Source organism: Dendrobates tinctorius, unplaced genomic scaffold (genome assembly GCF_039654945.1).
Source record: "Dendrobates tinctorius isolate UK_male_01 unplaced genomic scaffold, ASM3965494v1 ptg000038l, whole genome shotgun sequence".
Taxonomy (NCBI): Eukaryota; Metazoa; Chordata; class Amphibia; order Anura; family Dendrobatidae; genus Dendrobates; species Dendrobates tinctorius.
The window spans coordinates 14,011,510-14,034,000 of record NW_027361706.1 but is presented as its reverse complement, the minus strand read 5'-3'; positions in this window follow the sequence as shown (position 1 = coordinate 14,034,000).

The window sequence follows — 22,491 nt, the reverse complement described above, 5'->3', positions numbered from 1 at the left end:
TAAAAATACAGCCGCCAGAACAAGGCCATATGTAGTATGAGTGCAAGTGTCCAATTAAAGCCCCCATACACTTTAGAAAGCTGATGGTTCAACCGATTGCTTAGCCAGCAGCAATCTTGCACGAGTCTCCCATACACAGAGTTCTTCTGGGTTCTCTATGAGAAAGCTGCTGTCAGGCATCTCTGGTGGTGGCCGCTCTCTTAGGCCCGTTTCACATGTCTGTTTTTAAGGATCGCAAATACAGACATACGCACACTCATTGAATTCATTTGTGGTGCACACATGTCAAGTTTTTCACACAGGTGGTGTGTCCGTGTGGAAAAACTGCAGACATCAGTTTTTTAGCATGGGCAAATTGCATGCCGCACACGTGCCCACTGCTGACACACGGAAGACATCTGGGTGTCAGCAGCGTGAAATATACTGGTGCCTGGGAAGAAGAGGTACAGTTCACAATGATCCCAGGCGCAGGATGCTGTAGGCAGCAATCATCATTGTCGCCTGGTCACTCTGTGATCAGTACGAAAAGGTATAATATGCCAAAAGGTTCTCAGACTATTAATAACAGCTCACAGCTGTATGCTTAGCCTCAACTGATCAATTTACATGAACCCCAAACCCCAAAAGAAAAATGACGCAGGGTCCCCCATAAATTCAAACCAGCAAAGGCTAAACAGACAGCTGTGGGCTGATATTAATAGCCTGAGAAAGGGCCAGAGATATGCCCCCTCTCCCAGGATACCAATATCAGACCTCAGAAACCCCATAAACAGGTGAGGGATAAGGTTGTTTATTATTTTGGTTTTTTAACTAGGGACATGGGCTTCAATGGATTTAAGGCATTAAGGTAAGTATAACTTTGTTTTTTAGTTTTTAATAAATGTGTAAAACAAGGTTTTGAGTTTGATTTCAAATAAAGGATTTTATTCTTGCTGTGTTTATTTCAAAACTTACTGTGGGGTAAATAAGGGGAGCGTCTTATACACGCCTCACCATTGCTAACCCCTGGGCTTGATGTCACTTGGTAAAACAAAGCTGACATCAACTCCAACCCTATTACACCATTTGCTGCCACACCGGGGCAAGTGGGAAGAGCGAGGTTAAGCGCCAGCTTTGGCACATCTTATAGATGTGCCATTTCGGGGCAGCTGAGGGCTGATGCTGGTATCTTGGGGGAGGAGGGCAATATCTCTGGCCCCGTCCCAGGCTATTAATTTCAGCCCACAGCTGTCTGTTTAGACTTTGCTGGTTTGAATTTATAGGGGGGATCTTACGTCATTTTTTTTCTGGGGTTTCCCGTAAATTCACTAGTGAAGGCTTACAGCTGTAATTAATAGCCTTGGAACCTTTTGGGATATTTCTATTCTCCCTGATTATTAACTTCAGCCCCCAGCCGTGGGCTTTCCCTCTGCTAGTAAAGAAAATTATGAGGGAGCCAAAACCTTTTTTTAATTTAATTGTTAATTTTACATAGGACGGACAAAGCAGGTGCTGAATGCAACTCCCATCATTGTCGCCTGGTCATGCTGATCACAGAGAGACCAGGAGACAATGATGAGAGCTGCCTTCAGTAGCCAGTGCGCACTTTAACCAGACGCTGGTACGCGTCATTAGAACAGCAAACGGATGTGACACACGGATGGCACATGGATGTCACATACGTACATATGGATGGCACATGGATCATGCAGCTCACCAATACTGGTTTTCCTGTACAGGAATCACCAGGTCATGTGAAGGAGGCCTGAGACAATAAAATGATCTGCAGTCTGATTGTAGATCTGCCAGATCCTTACCTCACCCGACATTCATCTGTCAGGGATCCCTGGACCATTACATATTAGGCTAAGTTCACCAAGTGAACATTTGGTGTATGAGATTTATATAAATCTCATACCCACTGTGCTTTTTTTCACTTGGCCAAAACTTAAAGTGGTTGTCCAATACAATGTGTAGTGGGCAGATCGATATAATCCTTGGAAATAAGGCTTTCTTCAAATACCTTGTGTTTCCAAATGTGCCTATGGGTGGCGCTGTTGCTGTCCACTCATCCCCATCACATGACCCCCGATTGCAGCTGCCTTTGATGTTCGGTTAACTGAAAGCTGAACTGGAAGCTGACCCGGCATCACTGAGGCGGGACCCAGTCTCCCTGAGTGGCTGGGCTGTGGACGGAGCTTCCTGTCACAGCCCAGCATCATGCGGCTCTCTCCTTCACTGCTTTCATTTACAGTTCGCCGTTGGCCCGCGATATGCTAGGCTGTGACGTGCGGTGAAGCTCTGCCCACTGCCCAGTCACTCAAGGAGACTGAGTCCCGCCTCAGTGATGCCAAGTCTGCTTTCAGTTCCGAAAGTTGGTATGACATCACAAGACAACAATAGTGCCACTCACAGGCACATTTTGAAATGCAAGGTATTTGAAGAAAGCCTTATTTCCAAGTTTTATATCAGTCTACCCACTACACATTCCAGTGGACAACCTCTTTAAACGTGGTGAGATTTCAAAATCTGCAACCTGTCATTCTCTTGCAGTAAATATGTGTTTTACTTGCAGATTTTACCCATAATCAATAATTTTTATTTTTATATAGCGCTAACATATTTCACAGCGCTTTAAAGTTTACACACATTATCATCACTGTCCCCGATGGGCTCAGAATCTAAACTCCCTATCAGTATCTCTTTGGAATGCGGGAGCAAACCAGAGTACCTGGAGGAAACCCACGCAAACACGGGGAGAACATACAAACTCCTTGCAGATGTTGTTCTTGGTGGGATTTGAACCCATGACTCCAGCGCTGCTATTCACCAGGCACAGTGTATTGTTTTTTTGCTTTGTTTTTTGCTTTATGTATTGTATGTGTATATATGTTTCTTTACAATAATTATATTATACATGATTTTCTCAATTGGTCCATCACATCAGACCCCTTTTTGGGGTTTGTGCTCATATTCTACATATTTTTTCCATTTCTATCTGGGAATTCTCCATTTGTGAACTCCTGATGTTTAGCACTTTGTGCTATTTGTCAGCATCATCCATTTTTCAACATGGCTTGCTCATTTAGTTGAACAAAAAAGACTTCATTTTTTCATGCGTCATTGGCCTGTCCTTGATTTGTGATCTTGTGGGGAGGAGGACTCCCAGACAGTGAAAGGACAGGTACCCAGGAGACCGCCATCAGGTTCCTGAGGGAACGATACTGGGAGGACAATAAAGGGAGAGACTTGAAGTTGTCAGGGAAACAGGGGGCGGGGCAAGCTTAAAAGGAGCAGGGGGCGCGCTGAAGTGGCAGTTGACAGAGAGCAGGACAACAGACAGGAAGCCGTGTGAGACCGAGAGGACCGAGGGAGCAGATGGTGTGTTGTGGAGAGACCGACAGGGGCCTGTGAAAGGAAAGCTGCAGACTCACCGACTAGTGACATGTGAGAGACTTGCACTGGCGGCTGTTTCCCACCCTGTTGTGACAAGGCGGCTACCTCGGGCGAGCGCTACGACAACAGACCATTCCTTTACAGCGGTCAGGACACTGCCCCCCTGCCTTCTCCCACAGCTGCGGCCCTGTTATCACCGGCCCCAGGGGGCGCCACCTCGCTACAGGCGGTAGTATAGGCCCCCGTCCGGTTTGCTAAGGGACCCTGAGCAGAGGTTGTGAGCGGTTATATTTAGAGACTGCGTCATCACCGCGCCCCATCAGCACCGTTTCTTCAGGGCCTGTTGTCCCCCACCGGCATTGCTTCTTCAGGGCCTGTTGCGCCCCAACGGCATCGCTTCTTCAGGGCCTGTTGTGCCCCACCGACACCGTTTCTTCAGGGACTGTTGCGCCCCACCGGCATCGCTTCTTCAGGGTCTGTTGCACCCCACCGGCATCGTTTCTTCAGGGCCTGTTGCGCCCCACCGGCATCGTTTCTTCAGGGCCTGTTGCCCCCCACCGGCATCGTTTCTTCAGGGCCTGTTGCGCCCCACCGTCATCGTTTCTTCAAGAGCCTGTCGAGCCCAGTTTCATCCCAGAGTATCGAGGCGACAAGGCAGCCGCATCAGTGACCTCTTTGCGGCCACGCCTGTTATCCTGACAGACCCCTGGAAGGATAAGTGTACTAAAGGAAATAAGGACCCCCCAGTTTGGTCATACGTGGCCTATAGCACCCGGGCCAACCGGGTTAGTCGCATTTACCACAAGAAAGTGTTGCTAGGTTTGTTGAGTCCCTGCGTGGACTGGTGTTTTGTTCATACTTTTTGCTCAATATAGCCCCAGCGGCTACAGTTTATAAAAGTTATTTTCACAAACCACACCCAGTCTCGTGTCTCGTCACTGCATCCTGCGAACCTTGTAGAACCCTACAATCTCGTGCATCGCACTGGTTTTGCCGGCGTGTGTGCTCTGAGATAGTGCTGGCAGAGATTTCTGCCAGCTTCTACTATCTATCGTCACTTCCGTTTCCGTCCTTGGACGCTCCTGCACATATGCTGATGATTATTATCAATGCCTAAGGTATTTAATGGCTATGAGGATAACATTGTGCACTTCCCCTGACGAAGCCGTCCATGTAACGGCGACACGAGTTGAGTTCCCGCCTCTGTGTGCTGCTCACATTCCTTGATCTCCCATGGCGCCATCTTGGGTATGCATACGAACAGATCCTCTTTGATCCTCTGGGGGCCACTTTCTTTATGCAGGCCTTGTGCCCTTGCCCTTCCTCCTGTGGCTGCTTTTTCTAACATCTTTGATTGGCCACCTTTCATCACTTTTCAGCAAGAGTTGTTTACAACATTAGATTGATTTATTGGCAGCATAGGGCATGGTGCATATTTTCATTTTTTGGCTCACTCATACCTGCAGTCATTTTATGTGTTATGGTGGGTTATTTTTCCATGGGGGATTGATTATGCAGCTATACAATTGGTGACTATTATTGTCTATTTGGATGTAAATGAATTGTTGTATTATGGTATGGATCAACTTATGATCCTATGGTATTTGATCAAATTTATGATCTGATTTTCTTACAAAGCTGCTGTTATCGTTACTATTATGAGGTTCATTGTGTATGCAGGACTCATGCGGTTTGCACTGTGTGTGTTTTTATAATGTTTTTAATGGTTTGTTATCAATAAAGTCATTTCTTGTAGAATCCACATTGGCAGTGTGCATTCCGATTAGTGGTCTTGCTTTTCTTCTTTTTTCATTTCACATGGTTGAGCGCACTTGGGAACTGCCCCCAAGGCCCTGCCCATGCCCAATGTTTGGTCCGTAGACCGCGGCTAGGAGTTAGTCCCGCTTTTGTGTCCAGCAGTGATGGTGGATCTGCTGGGTTTCAGGGCGCTGGATGCGTAGGTTTACTGTCTTTTAGATGGTTCTAGGGCAGCAGAAACAACCTGCAAATACTTGAGCAGCCCTGGATAATCCACGCTGGCAGGATGATAAGATCCGGCGGAGGCGGGAACCTATGAGAAGAGAAGTAAATATAATGTAAGTGATGGGACTCCATATAACATGATACTACTGTGCGGTCATTGTGGCCGGACGTCAGAGGAATCTTATACAGAGGTCAGGGATCATTGTCAGCCATCATACCATCCCATCACTGACAGATAACATCTGCTCCTCAAGAATTATTCTCACTGACTGACATCATATAACATGGAGCTGATTCTCACACTTACGTTGTCTCTTTCCCTTCTTTTCTTCATTTTTTGAGCTTTGTTGCTCCATACTCAGATTTTTTTCCTCCTGAGCTGGAAATTCTGGTCAGAAAGTAAAAAAAAAAAGCTCAGTAACAATATATTCTTATAGGATTTGCTTTGTATCTATACTGTGAGTAAAGGGATTCAATGTTACATGATACTATTGTGCAGTCACGGCGGCCGGACGTCAGAGGAATCTTATACAGAGGTCAGGGATCATTGTCAGCCATCATACATATCCCATCACTGACAGATAACATCTGCTCCTCATGAATTATTCTCCCTGACTGACATCATATAATATGGAGCTGATTATCACACTTACCTTGTCTCTTTTCCAACTTTTCTTCATTTTTTGAGTTTTGTTGCTCCATACTCAGATTTTTTTCCTCCTGAGCTGGAAATTGTTCATTTTTTGAGTTTTCTTGGTCTCTACTCAAATATATCGAAGAGTTACATTCTTCATGAGCAGGAATATCTGAACGGAAAGTAAAAGCAAAACCTCTTAGTAACAATGTATTCTTATAGGATCTGCTTTGTAACTATAATGTAAGCAAAACGACGACTTATTACATGATACTACTGTGCGGTCACTGTGGCCGAACGGCAGTGGAATCTTATGCAGAGGTCAGGGATCATTGACAGCCATCATACATGTGACAATCCCATCACTGACAGATAACATCTGCTCCACATGAATGATCTGGTAATCTTGTAAAACTGTACAAAATTAATGAAATGTATGGGCCTATGGGAGATATGGAGATATTGGAGACTTGAAGTCAACATTCTCATGTTTTGTCCTGTAGACATGTACATACCTGGCAATGGGGACGAGGATGGCAAATTGGTAATAACATCGTCATTAATAGATACAGGAAAAGATTCTTTCTGCCTGTTTGGAAGAAGAAAAACATGTAAATCACAAGTAAATGCAGTATGAAAGGGGTTGTCTCACAAGACTAACGCCAACTATAAGACCTATTAAGACATATGAGAGTAATAGTGTGTAAAATAGAGCAAAAAACAAACTATAAAGAAAGGCTGGCATGTAGTAGTACATCTCTCCTACAGTGTGGGTAACACTAAAAGTGCATGACTGGCTGCAATTATGGGATGTTACCATCAGCCATTTCTGAAGCCAAAAGAACAATGATTGCTAATCATGGGGCAATGGATGCTGTATTTGATATTATGGTATTTATGTCCTATATTTGGGCTTGTGCACATATATTAGCCTGGAGCTCCAAGTAATGACCCTATAATCTACTCACATTTCTGAGAGGTCTGTGTTGGATTCTGGTGTACACTCTGGAGGGGACTCGGGATCCTCCTTGTTCATCCTCCTGGTAGTGTTGGAACAGAGCTAAATGAAGACAACAAAAATATATGAAATACATTCTTTTACGTTTAGAGGGTTTTTTATCCTTTTTTATCTATTGTTCTCATACTTACTTTAGAAAGCCATTCAGAAGAAGATGTAAAATTTGGGTAGTTAAAGCTCTCATTGTCCTCCTCATCCTGTAAGTACAGATGTTCGTGATCTACGTGATCTACAAGACATAGGTAATGAAATATTTTTAGAGGCTGTCAATAAAACACAGTAACCATTTATCTGTAACATTAATGACAACCAATTGTCTTAAAATATGGTAGATGAGACAAACAGCTGCTTAGTCTAGATGATGTCTCCTTCTACTTACTGATAGATAAGCTTGTACCCACTTTTTCAAATCAGGTAATTTTTTATTAAACATAAGAGCATTGAAAACAAATATCACATGTCACAAAACAACGTTCATTTTACAATTTTTTTCCCTCAGTATCTTACCCCTCACCCTCACCCTCAAGGAGACCATTCCAGAAACAAACAGCAGATCCCATACTGTCAGATATAGAACTGTTCAGTTCACCATAAATTTAACACAACATTCCTGTGTACTGGGGAACCATTAATAAAGTCTGTTCAACCACGGCTGCCATATTTTGTGAAAAAGTTCCAGTTCATTTCTCTTGGTGTATATACTTTTTCTAGTTGTATTATATAGTCCGTTTGAGCCATAAATTCACTGGACGGAGGCTCCTCTCTGATCCAATTTTTAGCAATCAATTTCCTTGCAATAAACAATATTCTTGCTATTACAATTTTGGTCGTACTGTCAGTTACTAACTCCTCCACATACCCCAGTATACATATCAGCGGGTCCCTAGGGACTGCACACCCATACACCACTCCAATACAGTTCAGCACAACAATCGAAAAGGCTGACAGTCTGGGACAGTGCCAGAGCATATGCAGTATACCTGCCTGAGATTGTGAGCACCTCGGGCAGTCAGAGTTAGACTTCAACCCAGTCTTGAATAACCTATCAGGGGTTTTATAGACCCTATGGATCAAGTACAATTGTGACAGTCTCCCAGGTTCCCTCATAGATATCTTAGGTACATACTCCAGAATAAATTCCCAACCAGCTCCCATTCCCTTTTAGCTTTAGTAGGGTGATCTCCCAAGAATGCGTTTAAAAAGACCCTATATACTTCCGATATTGCCCGCCTTGTTCCACTATTTTTAAGTATAAAATCTAACGTGAGATCGGTTTGAATCACTATGGGCCCTCCTCTACAATGAGACTGAAATGCGTGTTGAACCCATCTATACTGATAGAGATTTAACCCTGAAAACTGAAATTCCTCTCATAGCACTTTAAATGATTTAAGTTTCCTCCGGTAAATCAAATAATCTATCAAACTAATGCCTACCTCTTTCCACTCCTCAAATACCTTCATATGGCTAAAGTCCTGGAAATAACTGTTATTCCAGATAGTCCAGAACCTAGTAAAACAAGGGACCCCACTAATCTGTTTGGTTTTCTGCCATACCTTATGGATAATCATAAGATTAAAAGTCTGGTACCAAAATCCCAATTTTTTAAAAAAAGTCCCGCCTCCAGATCCATACTTAACACCAAGGTCTTAATTAAGTACCTCAAACATCAAGGTATCTGACCCTTCCCTAACACGTCCCCCCATCCTTTAAGGTGCTGGCATTGTTCAGATAGAAAATATATCCAGGTATTGGGTAATGCAAGCCCCCCTTCTTCTTCGACCTCTGCAATATTTCCTGTTTGAGTCTCGGACTCTTCGCACCCCACACCAGATCAACAAATAATCATTTTATCCTATGAAACTTGCACATTGGAAGCCAGACTGGGGAATTTTTTAACACATACAATAACTGAGGCATAACAATCATCTTGAGGAGGTTTACTCTGCCCACCACCGATAGATATAGATTATTCCACACTGAGACTTTGGTACATATACTTTGCAGTAACGAGCTCAAGTTGAGTTCCTCAAACTTCATCAGTGGAAGCACCATATGGATCCCCAAGTACTTAAATTGCTGAACTACCTTTAATTTAGTACCTGCCTCCACCTCCCCAGTACAATCGTCAGCTCCATAAATCGGCAAAACACACGACTTATCCCAGTTAATCTTCAATCCCAAAATCAGACCAAAACCTTCAATTAATATCATTACCCTTCTTAGGGACTACTCGGGATCTGCCAAGAAAAGCAGCAAATCGTCGCCATAGAGAGCGATCTGCGCCCACGTTTGCTGCAAGCTGAGGAATGTACATCGGCTTCTGACTTAGAAGGTTGTAGAAGTCTAAGTCTCTCAGGAATGGATGACTCTTGATCTCAAATGCTCCTGCTGGAAAAGACAAAACAAAAGTGTTGCAGATATTGTCAGAGACTGTTCCATATCTGAACTGTTTAACTTAATCTGAACTAATACAATTTCTGAGCAAACATGAAGGAAAATTACTGAAAGTCATATTGTGAAGAATTAGAAATGTATGAGCTGATAAAGTGCTGATTCTCATGGACATGGGCGATATGTCCGTTGTGTAATAAGCAAATTGTTACCTGTCCCAAGTCTTTGTTCAGGATTTTTTCTGAGCAGTCCTGTGATGAGGCACTGAGCATCAAAGGGAGGAACGGGATCACAATCCCAACGTATGTCTCCTGTTATATAGAAAATTACAGAAAATAAAACATCTTTATTGGATTGTAAGCAAATGCAAAGGAAATAAGTAAAACAATGTAACCAATCAAAGCAAATGATCTGATTATTCTACTTACCATTGACAATATTATTAATAATCTCAGTTTTGGATTTCCCATAAAATGGTACACTTCCCACAAGAAATTGATATAGTATGATCCCCATTGACCACCAGTCAACAGATCTTCCATAGCCTTTTTTCAGGAAGACCTCTGGGGCTAAATAACATGGGGTGCCCCAGACCTAGAAACCAACAGAAGGAGATGAGATTGATGATACCATTATTATGACAAGTTCTCACATAAAAGCACAATGACAGAAGATAAAATATCAGTGGAAAAGTTCTCTAGAAATGAAGAATGCAGAGAAGAAACAACAGTGTGATGAGATTAGTAAAGAACAAGCTGCGTTTCTGTAAGTGATGCCGACCTCATGGTCCCGGAACTCTCTGCTGATGTCCTTTGCTAATCGCTTGTAGGTGTTGTTTTTTGGTGTCATGACACCAACTTTTGAAAGCCCAAAATCGGCAACTTTAATGTGTCCAGCAGATGTTATCAGGAGGCTGTGAAAGAAAAGATAGTTTTAACCTTGCAGACTATATTATAATAAATGATAACTTCCATTATGATACTACAGGGGGCACTTACTTCGCTGGCTTCAGGTCTCTGTGCACCACCCCATGGCTGTGCAAGTATTCTACAGCAACAACCGCTTCTGCAAAGTACAAGCGGGCCAAGGGGACAGGTAAACGACCCATGGTGTCAAATAGGGTCTGACAGTCTCCACCTGTAGAAAAAAGGAAATATGACCGGTGAGGGGTTTATAAAGCAGACCACCGTGATGTGTAATGAGAAGTGAGCAGAGATATTTGGCAGGAAAGTGTGTACAGTTATAATGAATAGTGCACATAATATTAGACATAACATTAGACTAAAGTAGTGGTGAAGTGTGCTCCATGTAACTAATAACATAAAGTGATATCACGTCTTGTCTACAGCTGAGGATACTGGAGATACTGGCTTGCTCAGTGTGGACATACAGGGGAGATCACACAGACAGTGGTGTACATAAAAATCACAGGGACCCATAGTAAAAGTTATAATTAGGCCCCTAAAAATAATAACTATCGAAGCCCCTTCGTGTTCTCACCAGCAATACACTTTTTATGGCCATTTCAAAGTATGATGCCCTCAAGCGTGCCCCCACCCAAAAACACGGAGTATGTATCCCCACAGTGATTCCTCCCGCCTACCGTATCACCCCACATATACAGTGTCAGTGTGATGCCCCCCACTTAGTATAGTGGCGCCCACAGTGCCTATACTCAGTATAACGTCCCACACAGACACTCACACAATATAATGGTCCCAACACGTCTCCACTCAGTATGATGGCCCCTCACAGCCCCTCACACATAAATTTGGACCCTAACACAGAATGAGGACCCCCACACAGAATAAAGACCCCCCACAGCACACCACTCAGCATGAAGACCGCACCCAGTAAATGGGCATTCACAACCGGCAATTAAGTATCGTTGCATTAGCAGGCTCCCATAGCCTCTCACACAGTACTATGTCCCCCACAGCCACCCAATCAGTATTATCACCCCTACAAATGCTGACATTAAAAAAGCACTATTCCCCTGGCCCCATTCCCACGGCACGCTGCTCTGGTCAGTACAGTGTGAGTACTGAGACTCCACACTACTGGCGGGATGCTGTGACTACTTTACACCTCCAGTGTACGGAGTCTCAGACCACCGTCTCACAACCATGGGCTGAATGGTGGATCGGGGGGCTTTGGGCTTCCTGATGCACCATTCTGTTCCTCAGTATTCTCATTCTGAGGATGCGGCTGCTCTGAAATTGTGATGACAGGAGGAGTGATGTGGCCCAATGCCAAGTGGCGCCAAGCCTCCTCTGACTCATGGGCCCCATAGTTCCCCTGCACACTGATCAATGGATTTCCGTGCAGCTAGGTAATATACAACCTATAGTAAATGCTCTGTGGTGATGGAACCAACCACCTGGACAAATCCTAATTATATGTGGGGTGATAAGATGTGAGCAGACATGGATTGACTATAATATAATGCATATGTGTCCTACCTTCCACATACTCCATGACCATACAGAGGTGAAGTTTAGTTGGAAAGGAGCAGAGCATGGAGACCACAAAGGGACAGTCAGCGAATGTTAAGATGTCCCTTTCCAGAAAGGCTGATTCCACCTTTGTTGGAGTATTCAGGTCCAGCTTGGCCATTGTCTTCATTGCAAAGACCTGGTGCAAGTCTTTATGGCGCGCTAAGTAGACGGACCTGGAGAAAAGGACAATCCATGGTTAATAATCAATCATTAATAACAGTCCATCTATAGAAATCATTATACGATCTTCTGTACTAATTCTCGAAGTCTGTCCGTCACTGGAAATAAATTTCTAGAAATTAATAAAATAGCCCTACATAGATCAACTATGGAGCTGTGCACAATGCCATGTCACACAAGTCACATTACAGAGGAGAGAATCTTCTTGGGCAGATTCTCTATAATTGACCACAAGATACAATTCTGTCCAGGTAAAATTTAGTCTGAGGCTCCCACCTGTCCATCACTGCAGGTCTCTATCCTCTGTGCCAGTCTTGGTTGTTCTAGCGCCCCCTTCTGGTGCTGAGGCCAGTGATTGGACTCACGTGGTCATGGTGGAGGGTGTTGGGTGCCGATGTCATTGACGTCAATATCGTGTCAGTCCTCACGTGACCATGTGTAGCCAATTACCCTTATCAGCTCCATAATGGAGCCCCCAAAAAACCAAAGTCCACTGAGGAGGAAGCTCTGGTGGAGAACAGATGGGGTCTAGGACAGGTGAATGGGATATATTACTTTAATCCCTTTCCATAAGGGGATGTGCCCATATTAAGTATTTGCAGCAGAAATTTTTACACCATACCTGCATTTCTAAGTAGGAAAAACGATGCGCAGAATAGACGCATTTTTGTCGCGTTTTTGATACGTTTTTTACCTGTGTTTTTGTCGCAGATTTTCCCCCACTCATTATTATAGGTGAAATCTGCAGAATAAAGCTGAAAGAACTGACATGTGCAGATTTAAATGGAAAGATCAGCATCGTGTGCATGAGACTCCAGGAATCTCAGTCACTTTTCTGGCATCATGAAATCCCTCAGGTTTTGTAACAAATCTGAGCAGAAAAGACACAAAAAAGCGACAAGTCTGCAATGTGTGCACAGGTCCTTCCAGTGTCACCTGTTATGGGTCAGAATGCTCCGCTGTATATAAATGAGCTGAATAGTGAGAATTAGATGTGGACAGTGATGTGGACTCCGATTATTTCCCTATGATAACACTGAATGGCAGAGCACAGAGGCAGAAGTGTTGTCATAGGGAACCCTGAGAAATGTGGATTATACCAACAGAAATCTCACCCAAAATGTCCAGCGCCGATCAGTTTGGATGCTTTGAAGTCGCTTATACGCGGCTTTCTCGCTGGGATCAATGATTCGATCGCTCCCTATAAAAAATAAGAAATGATATTCAGATAAAAAAAGCTGCAAGAAAAAAAGCTCCAGATACAAAAACTTCTCCCTCCAATATTATGTCCCAGCTGATATACAGCGATTGGATGGAGGGGCCGATACAAGCAGAACGCTCCGCAGATACGGATATCATTTAACCCCTTAATGATCAGGGTTTTTCTGTTCTTGTGTTTCCGTTTATTGCGCCCCTTCCTCCCAGAGCCATAACTTTGTTACTTTTCGGTCACTATGGCCATGTGAGGGCTTGTTTTTCGTGGTACAATTTGTACTTTTGAACGACACCATTGGTTTTCCCATAACCTGTACTGAAAAATGGGATAACTATTCTAAGTGTCATGAAATTGCAGAAAAGTGCAACTCCACAATTGTTTTTTTTACCACATTCACTATATGCTACAACTGCCCTGCCATTATGCTTCTCCAGGTCATTACAAGTTCGTAGATACCAAACATGTCTAGGTTCTTTCTTATTTAAGTGGTGAAAAAAAACATCCGAAGTTTTATACAAAAAAAATGGCGCTGTTTATCGAGACCCGTAGCATTTCCATTTTTCGTGATCTGGGTCGGGGTGAGGGCTCATTTTTTGAGTACCGAGTTGATATTTTTATTGATACCATTGTTGGATAGATACAATGTTTTTATTGCAATGTTGCAGCGACTAAAAAAGTGTAATTCTGACATTTTGATTTTTTTTCTCATTGCGCCATTTACAGATCGGATTTCTTCTTGTTAGACGTTGATAGATCGGGTGTTTCCGAACGCGGCGATATCGAATAGGTGTATTTTTTCAATTGTTTGGAATGGGGTAAATATGCTCATCTGCTATGAGCGTCGACCGCTGGGCGGCACCAATAGCAGTTTGGCAATGACAACCAAAGGGGTCTTCTGCAGTCCTTGGATTGTCATGCAAACCCATCAGCAACACGCGGTCATATGACACGGGAGCCAGTGGGCGGAGCTAAGATGTGCTTATGTAGCAGCCATTTAAATATGCCAATGTCAGAGTTTGACAGCGGAATTGAACATGTTAACAGCCGTGGGTGGATCGCGATTCCACCCACGGCTGTTAGGAGCACATGACAGCTAATCAGATGAGCTGTCGTGCTTGAAAAGATGGGAGAGGTCACGGGAAAAGCACGTCATAGGTCGTTACGGGGTTAAGGGGGATCCTTCATACACCAGAATCATTGTACAGTGCTGAATAATATGGGAGATCACAGATAAAAGCTTAAAGGGAATCTGTCAGCAGGTTTTTATATGTAATCTAAGAACAGCATGATGTAGGGGCTGAAATCCTGATTCCAGTGATGTGTCACTTACTAGGCTGTGTGTCATTTTATTAAAATCAGTGTTTAATCAGCAAGAGATTATCGCTATAGGACTAGTCTTGTGTCACGTAGTCCTATTGCTCTATGTAACCCTGCTCCCACCACTGATTAGCGGATTTCTGCCTATTCACAGTGTACTGTACACAGACAGCGGCCAGCTAACCAATGGTGTGGGCGGAGTTATAAATGGCTCAGGATTAAGAGCTCTGCTAGATCTGCAGCAGAGAAAAGTGAGATTTTAACACAACTGCTGCACCCAGTATGGAAAGTGACATTGTTGGAATCAGGGTCTCTGCCCCTACATCATGCTGCTCTCAGATGGGTAGCAGAAACTTGGTGCCAGATTCTGTTTAGTATAAGTTCTATTATCTAACACAATAGCGTCATCTACATTTAGAACAGAGATCTCCCATGGTTATATGGGGGATAATACTGGACATGTCATTCACACTCCATGATCTGGTGATGTACAGACATCCCATTCTATGATACTCACAGCGGCAGGTTCTTGGATCTCCGGGATCTCATGGATTCCATTATCAGGAATCGCCAGCACAGTTGGATCTATAATAGTGATGAAGAGATGAAGAAATAAAATGTATTAGACGACATCAATCCTACATACACAATACAGCAATATAACGGAGAAATGGCGGGACGTCTGTAAATGGGATTATTACTGATTATATGGGGATTCTAAATATGAGGCAGTCATCGCCCTCACTGTACATGTGAGTGATGGGAAGAGCGAGCTCAAGCAGAGAAGCCATATGCACATTAGCCTGTAAGTGCACTAGGGGCGTGTCACTGCACTCAGACGCTTTCTTTCACGCCCCCAATGCACTTCCACCCAGGTTTGTGTATGGCTTCTACGTTAGATTTCTCCTGACTGAGATATTGGATTTCTAAAAACAAAAGGTCTCTTTTCATTAGAGGGTAATGGGCTGTACAGTCAGACCGGTACTTCACATGTAACATGTGCTGACAGGTTCCCTGTACACAGAGTACAGTAAATCCACCATTATCTCCTGTTCTCTATAATATCTGGAGATTCCTTCTAGAAGGTCGGGTGATCGGCTTACCTGTGGTCAGATCGCTGGTCAGTTCCCGCTGACTCGTATTAGGGTCAGGGGTCATTCCCGGGTGTAGATTTTGCCCATCTTCGGTGTCGCCTTCTGCTGTTTCCTAATAGTTATAATATATAGATTTAATATGTGGAAGATTTCACTAAATCACCAAATCCATAAATCAGGAAGAACTAAACCTGCATTTACAGATGCAGCAATTGTAACTATACAGACAATGCGCCATGTGAGAACTTTCCTCATTCTGAGGGAACCCGGCTCTATTTGCCGGGGGGCCCCTGACTGATCAGCCTGTGGGTTTAATGTGCATTGCCCTCTTTTCCTAGGTGCAGGGAAAGGGTTAATGGAAGCAAAACTCCACCCCCCTTTAATTTTGTATGTGGATCATTCCTCCTCCCCCTAAGGCTACTTTCACACATCCGTTTTGCTTGTTCTGGCGGCATGCGGTGGAGAGCCGGACCGCCGGATCAGGCGTGCAGCGGTGACACCGGATGCAGATGCGGTGCTTGATCTGGCTTGGAAATCATTTAAAGGAGCCGCACCGGGGACGAGAGAGAGAGAGACGGAGAGACATGCGCGCACTGTACTGCGCCGGGCACTTGTGGAGTTAAAACTCACAGTGCCCGGGCATGCGCTGTTGAAAAAGCCAGTCCGGCGCTGCAAAAAAACATTGCAGCCAACGTTTTTTGCTGACGCCGGACGGCACAGGTTTGCCATTTCCGGAAAAACATGGAGGCGCCGCATGTCCATCCGGCACGATGCGGCGATCATTACATTCTATGTGCCAAAACCGAATCCAATTCCGAATCCGGTTTTCACACTTTTCGCCGCATCGTGCCGGATTCAAAAAGACAGATGTGTGAAAGCAGCCTAAGGGGTATATAAGGCAGGGCCTGAGGCTGCTCGGCCTCTTTTGAACCTGGGAGCAAGGAGCTTCCCACCCTCCCTTCCCTTTCTTTTGTTTTTCTTTTCGCTTCTTTTGTTATTAAGGTAATTTGATGGCTGATGGTTTGGATGCTTATTATTAAGTCGGGTTAACATGTGCCGGGAGTCCGGTGGCATATCACCCACAGCTTCCGGTGTTTAATCCAGAGCTGTGACCTTACCCCTCCAACAATGGGTTTTTGAGAAGATGAGAGTTATTGTAAATGTGTTACTCTCCATTAAAGATATGTTTTTGTTAATGACTGGATTCTTTCTCTGCGTTGGGGAAGGGGCAAGGGTTTTTCTTGAGGTATGAGCAGTCTCTCATTTAGGTGGATTAAGATAAATTAAGATTGAAAAATCAAACATTCAGTGTAAACTTTGACTTCTCCACCCTGTGACCCCAGAGCCGTGTGACCTGCGCTCCTTATATCAGGGGTACTTCATTCATTACAGTATTAGGGGAAATTGCTTTACACTGCAGCTCCTCTCCACAAGTCCAGATTAATATACTTTATAATAGACTTGTATACAGAACATTTCTGTAATAATATCTCAGCTGCAGCATTTACAATCAGGAAGATAGTAGCGCTAGACAGAGGCGGAAATACAGACGTCCCGCCACTGAGCTGTGACTACAGAATACAGACTGCCATCACAGGGGAGGGAGCAGCAGAGACTAGCGGCCATAAATATGCTGTGCCTGCCAGGAGCTGACAGGGAGGCCTGTAGCATCTAACACCAGATCTTCTGATATCTGACTGGTGATCTGGAGAAGATCAGAAAACAAGGACGTGTGATAGAGAAGACGGCTCCTTACCAGGCGTTCCGATGAGCGGGCCGGACGTTCCAGTGCAGACAGGACTTTTTGGGCGAGTTCCTTAATTAAAGACAAATCGCCATGTTGAAATCTTTTTTCAGCCTATAAAAAAGAAAAGAAAGAAAAATGAAAATCCTGAGATAAGAAAGGTCACAATGGAGGCGGCCATTTTATGTGACATGTGCTCCACTGTCTGCAGATAAAATGGCGCCATATCTGGGGATTCGTCGTGTTTTATATTGGAGGAAAGATGAATCTTCTATCCCGCCATTATTATCTATTATTATGGAGAAGATTTGTGCGGAGCGTCCGCCACTTACCTGCTGCAATAACATCCTGATGTTCTGAGGTAAATCTCTCAGATACTCTGAGGTTAGGTGACCTTTGTAGTGTTTGGTCAGGCAGTCCTTTACCAGCCCCATCACCAGCCGGTGAGTGAAGCTGAGGACGCCATCGGGTGGTAGAAGCGCAGTGTTGGGGTTATTGTCAAAAATAATCCGATATAGTGCGGCTACCTGAACGTTATCTAGACGATAGTCAGCCATAGCGAGTAAGTGCAAGTGCGCACAGTCCACTAGCTATAGAGCCAAGAAATGGCACCAGTGACACTGTGTGCATTGTATAAGTAGAGCCTGGGTTCCGTGATGTCATAATAGCCAACATCATGAGTGATGTCATAATGGAATCTTGGGATAGAATCTTCATGGGCGGCTCTGTATGAATAGATGCTGCCTAGTAATTCTGACAGTGGAAAACCATGGAATGAATTATGTCTCCATGTTATTACGGCCGTTCTATGTTATTTCCAAATAGAACACAACCAGGATAAGGCTATGTTCACATGTTGCATTTTTGCAGGATTCTATTCTACCCCTAAAACCAGAGCGGTAGCAGGAAAATCGCTGGGTACAATCCTCGTGTTTTTGCAGCGTTTTTAATTGTTTCGTTTTTTCATTCGTTCATTCATTTGAATGGGTGAAAAACACTGCAAAACTGAAAGAATTGACAAGCTTCAGATAAAAAATGGAGAAAAAGAAATGCAGCGTGTGACTGAGAGTTTAGAAATCTCATTCTCTAAGCTGGAACTGTAAAATGCAAGGAAAAAAAGAAGTTACGTCAAAATTATGATCCAAAAAATACCCTGTGCCAAACACAATATATAAATCCCGTCTATTTCACCAGTTTCTCAACTGCATGAGAAAAGTGATCAGAAAAAGCACAAAGTAGAAATGTTTTCAAAATCAAATAAATTGCAATTTTTATTAAATATACAACAATAGTATTGAAACAATTAATGATAATAAACAAATGCCTCAGATGTGAAGGACGCTGATGGCTGGAGACACCTTTACACACACTTTGCCAGCAGTAATATATGGAAATTGAAGATATACAAATATCTCAAATGTGAAAGAAGAGGGGTACAGCCGCCTATAATAATCTCCCGGGAGTAGGATTAGAACATCATTAAAGTGCCTGTGCTGAGGTAGGAAAATGGCTGCCTAAGTCCAGCATCATATAAGGAACACCCGCATGCTCAATTAAGCTATAATGGGATTCCCTTATTGTAAAGGACAATAAGACGCCAAAAGGATCCTATTTAGGATTCCATTACTGCATTGTCATTCATACAAATAAAAGTGCCGGCTGGCATACCCTTAAAGCCATGCTTCCAACTGTCTGGTGTCAGTGCCGTGTCCTGATATTTTCACGAATAGACACAAGTAATATTGAACATATTTTACCACTGTTATGAAGTGCAATACACAGTATGACCCCCATATAGTCTCTCTATACAGTGTGATCCCCCCATATCTTCTCTCTCTACAGTATGAATCCCCACAGCCTCTCTATTAGTGATGAGCGAGCGTGCTCGACACAGCATGATACTCGATCGACTATCGGGGTGCTCGGGCACGCTCGTCACTCGATCGATTATCGCGGGTGCACGAGCGCCATGCTCAAGTCCACAGTCATGAAGGAAATACTGTATATAATCAATAAGGGAAAATCATACCAGCAGTAGAGTTACATTTAGGCGACAAAAGGGTGAAACTGAATATACCAGTATTGTAAGCACAAAGGGGCTTTTGCTGGAGGTGTCAAACCTGGCACCTTAGCTCTTGGATTTTGAGCTTCAAGGGGTTAGCAAATGGTCTGTACTAAGCAGAATATTTCCTATTGTCTGTATAGGGTGACATGGGAGATTGCAAATGCCACATCCTTAGCCATTCGTCCACTTACAAACACCATCCTTTAAAATGGCAACTTTGGTTCTTCCTGGAAATATGAGCCTATGATCAAGACTACAGAAAGCTGGGTGATACAAAGAGAAGTGTTCACATGTGAGGGCAGCCCGTGCCCCATGATTCACTTCTCCCTACGATAACTGTATATGGAAACATTTAGTTATTTCTGTTATTTCTCCCTTTTTATTTTATAACTGTTTTGCATGTTTGTGTGTCGTGTTATTTTTACCTTCTTTATATATTTATTGTTAGCACTGTATATTTGTATATTAATTTATATTAAAGCTTGCAAATATTCTGTTCAGAGAGGAAGAGGACTGAAACTCTAGTACCACTTATAGGATGTAGCAACCCTAAAAGTCAATATCGACTATGTTGTCTTTTAGGATTGCTACTTCCTATAAGTGGCACTAGAGTTCAGTCCTCTTCCTCTCTGAAGAGTTAATTTGCATATTTCCCAGAGGAACATTGCAGCTTAAGGGTATGTGCACACGTTGCGGATTTGCCTGTGAAATTTTCTGCGCAGATTCTGCCTCTCTTGGCAGAAAACGCAGGTAAAAATCTGTTTGTTTTTTAAACGGATTTTCATGCGTTTTTTCCATGCGGATTTGTATGCGTTTTTGTTATTTAACAAAAAAAAAGAATTGTGATGTTATTTCTTTGTCCAACCTCTTTTTTTACATTCTCCATTAAAGACCATAATATAATCAGATCCCATGTTCACATATCCATACATAGATCTATAGATAGATACTGTATTTTTTTGCTTTATAAAACACACCTGATTATAAGACGCACCCCCAAATGTGGTGAAGAAAAAGAGAAAAACATTTTTTATGTTAAATGGGGGTCTGTCTTATAATGCCAGTGTCCATCTTACAAATCATATATATGTCCTTCATTCTGGTATGTATTAAACCCCCATCCTGGCACATGGCCCCCTTGTGCTGCTACACTGGCACATTGCCCCCCTGTGCTGCTGGCGTATTGCCCCCCGTGCTGCTGGCACGTACATGGTCCCCCCATCCCATCCTGGATATGCCCACCTGTGCTGCTGGCATGATATGCCCACCTGTGCTGCTGGCATGATATACCCCCTGTGCTGCTGGCACGCACATGGCCACCCATCCCATCCTGGATATGCCCCCGTGCTGCTGGTACACACGTGGCCCCATATCCCATCTTGGATATGCCCCCGTGCTGCTGGCACGCACATGGCCCCCCATCCCATTCTGGATATGCCCCTGTGCTGCTGGCATGCTCGTGGCCTGTTGTGAACACTTTTGACCTGGTGTTGTGAGTTCATTTTCCCCTTCGTCACTGAGGTCTGGTGAACTCCCTATTCTGGTAAAGGAAGGTAATGAGCCTGATTATCAGGCACCTGAGCCTAATGATGATGACTGGCTGAGTGGAATCACGGACTGGATGTAAGGCTGCCGACGCCCTTCTGCCCTGTGGGTGATTTCTCTGTGGACTTCTAGGAGACCAGTCTGATTCCTGCTCCACTAAAGCTAAGTTTTCTGCTTTGCCTGTTAGCATTTGTGTTTTGTTTTTGTTTGCCTTGCTTTTTTGGATTCTGCCATTCCCTGCTGGGGTGAGCTGAATCTCCTTTTGCCGGTTGCTCTGTCTTCAGAATATTCCTGAGTACTGACATAGCCTTTTTGAACCCTAGCGTCTTCAGGGCCTTTTTTCACTGTCAGTCTGTTGGCTCTTATTTTCATAGGGTTTTTTATGGATTTCAGACAGCAGCCTTCCTGTCCTTTCCTATCTAGTTAGCTTGGGCCCCGTCTTTGCTCAGTCTATCTTTCTGTCTGTGTTAGTGTTCTTTATTCTTGCTTCACCGTCATTATATGTTGGGGGCTGCCTTTTGCTTTGGGGTCTGCTCTGGGGCAGTTTAGATTTCCCTTTCTGTCTTTAGGCTATATAGTCCTCCGGCTGTGATCGAGGGGTCTAGGGCATCGTAGGAACCCCCCATGGCTACTGCTAGTTGTGTTGATAGGTTCAGGGGTCTGCAATCCGATAGCTGCCAACTTCTCTGGTTTTCTGGACTTAGCTAGCATTTCTGTTTTTGCCTCCTATGGTGACTCATTCATAACACCTGGCTTCTGAGTTTGGGCTCCCTCTGGTGGTTGCTGCTGGTAAAGGAGCTGGTCTGGCTGACAGAAGTCGATCACCTGAGAAGAATGATTGGAGATCAGGTGTTACAGACTGGAGAGATTTAAGTGAGCAACCTTCCCTCAGTGGTTGCCGGTGATTTGGTTTTCTTCCTGAGCATTTTGCTAGTCTCCTGCTTTGTCTTGCATCTTTCAGATAAGTTATTTGTCTGCTTGAATCTTTTTGCATTTGATCCATTTTTTGCTTTTCTCTGATTTCTGCTTTGCTGGACTGATTCTGAAATCACTTGTTCCCTGCTGGGACCTGTGCTGGACCCCGCTCCATATGCTATAGCTTATGTCAGTCTTTTCAGTATTTCTAATCCCCTGTCATACCAGTATCTTTTGTTTTGCTCCAGTTCACACCAGAGTTCTGATTTAGTGGGGGAGAGGTCGTGTGGCCTCAGTATTTTTGCATATCAGACGTGTTGGGTTTTTCTTAGGGTTTTTTGCGTGATTGCCGACAGTATCCTTACCTGTCCTGTTCTATCTAGACAGTTTGGGCCCCATCTTTTGCTTATTCTATTTTCTGCCTGTGTTTTGAGCCTCATCTTGTCTCACCGGCAATATATGTTTGGGGGCTATCTATTTCTTTGGGGTTCTACTCCGGGGCAGTTTAGCTTT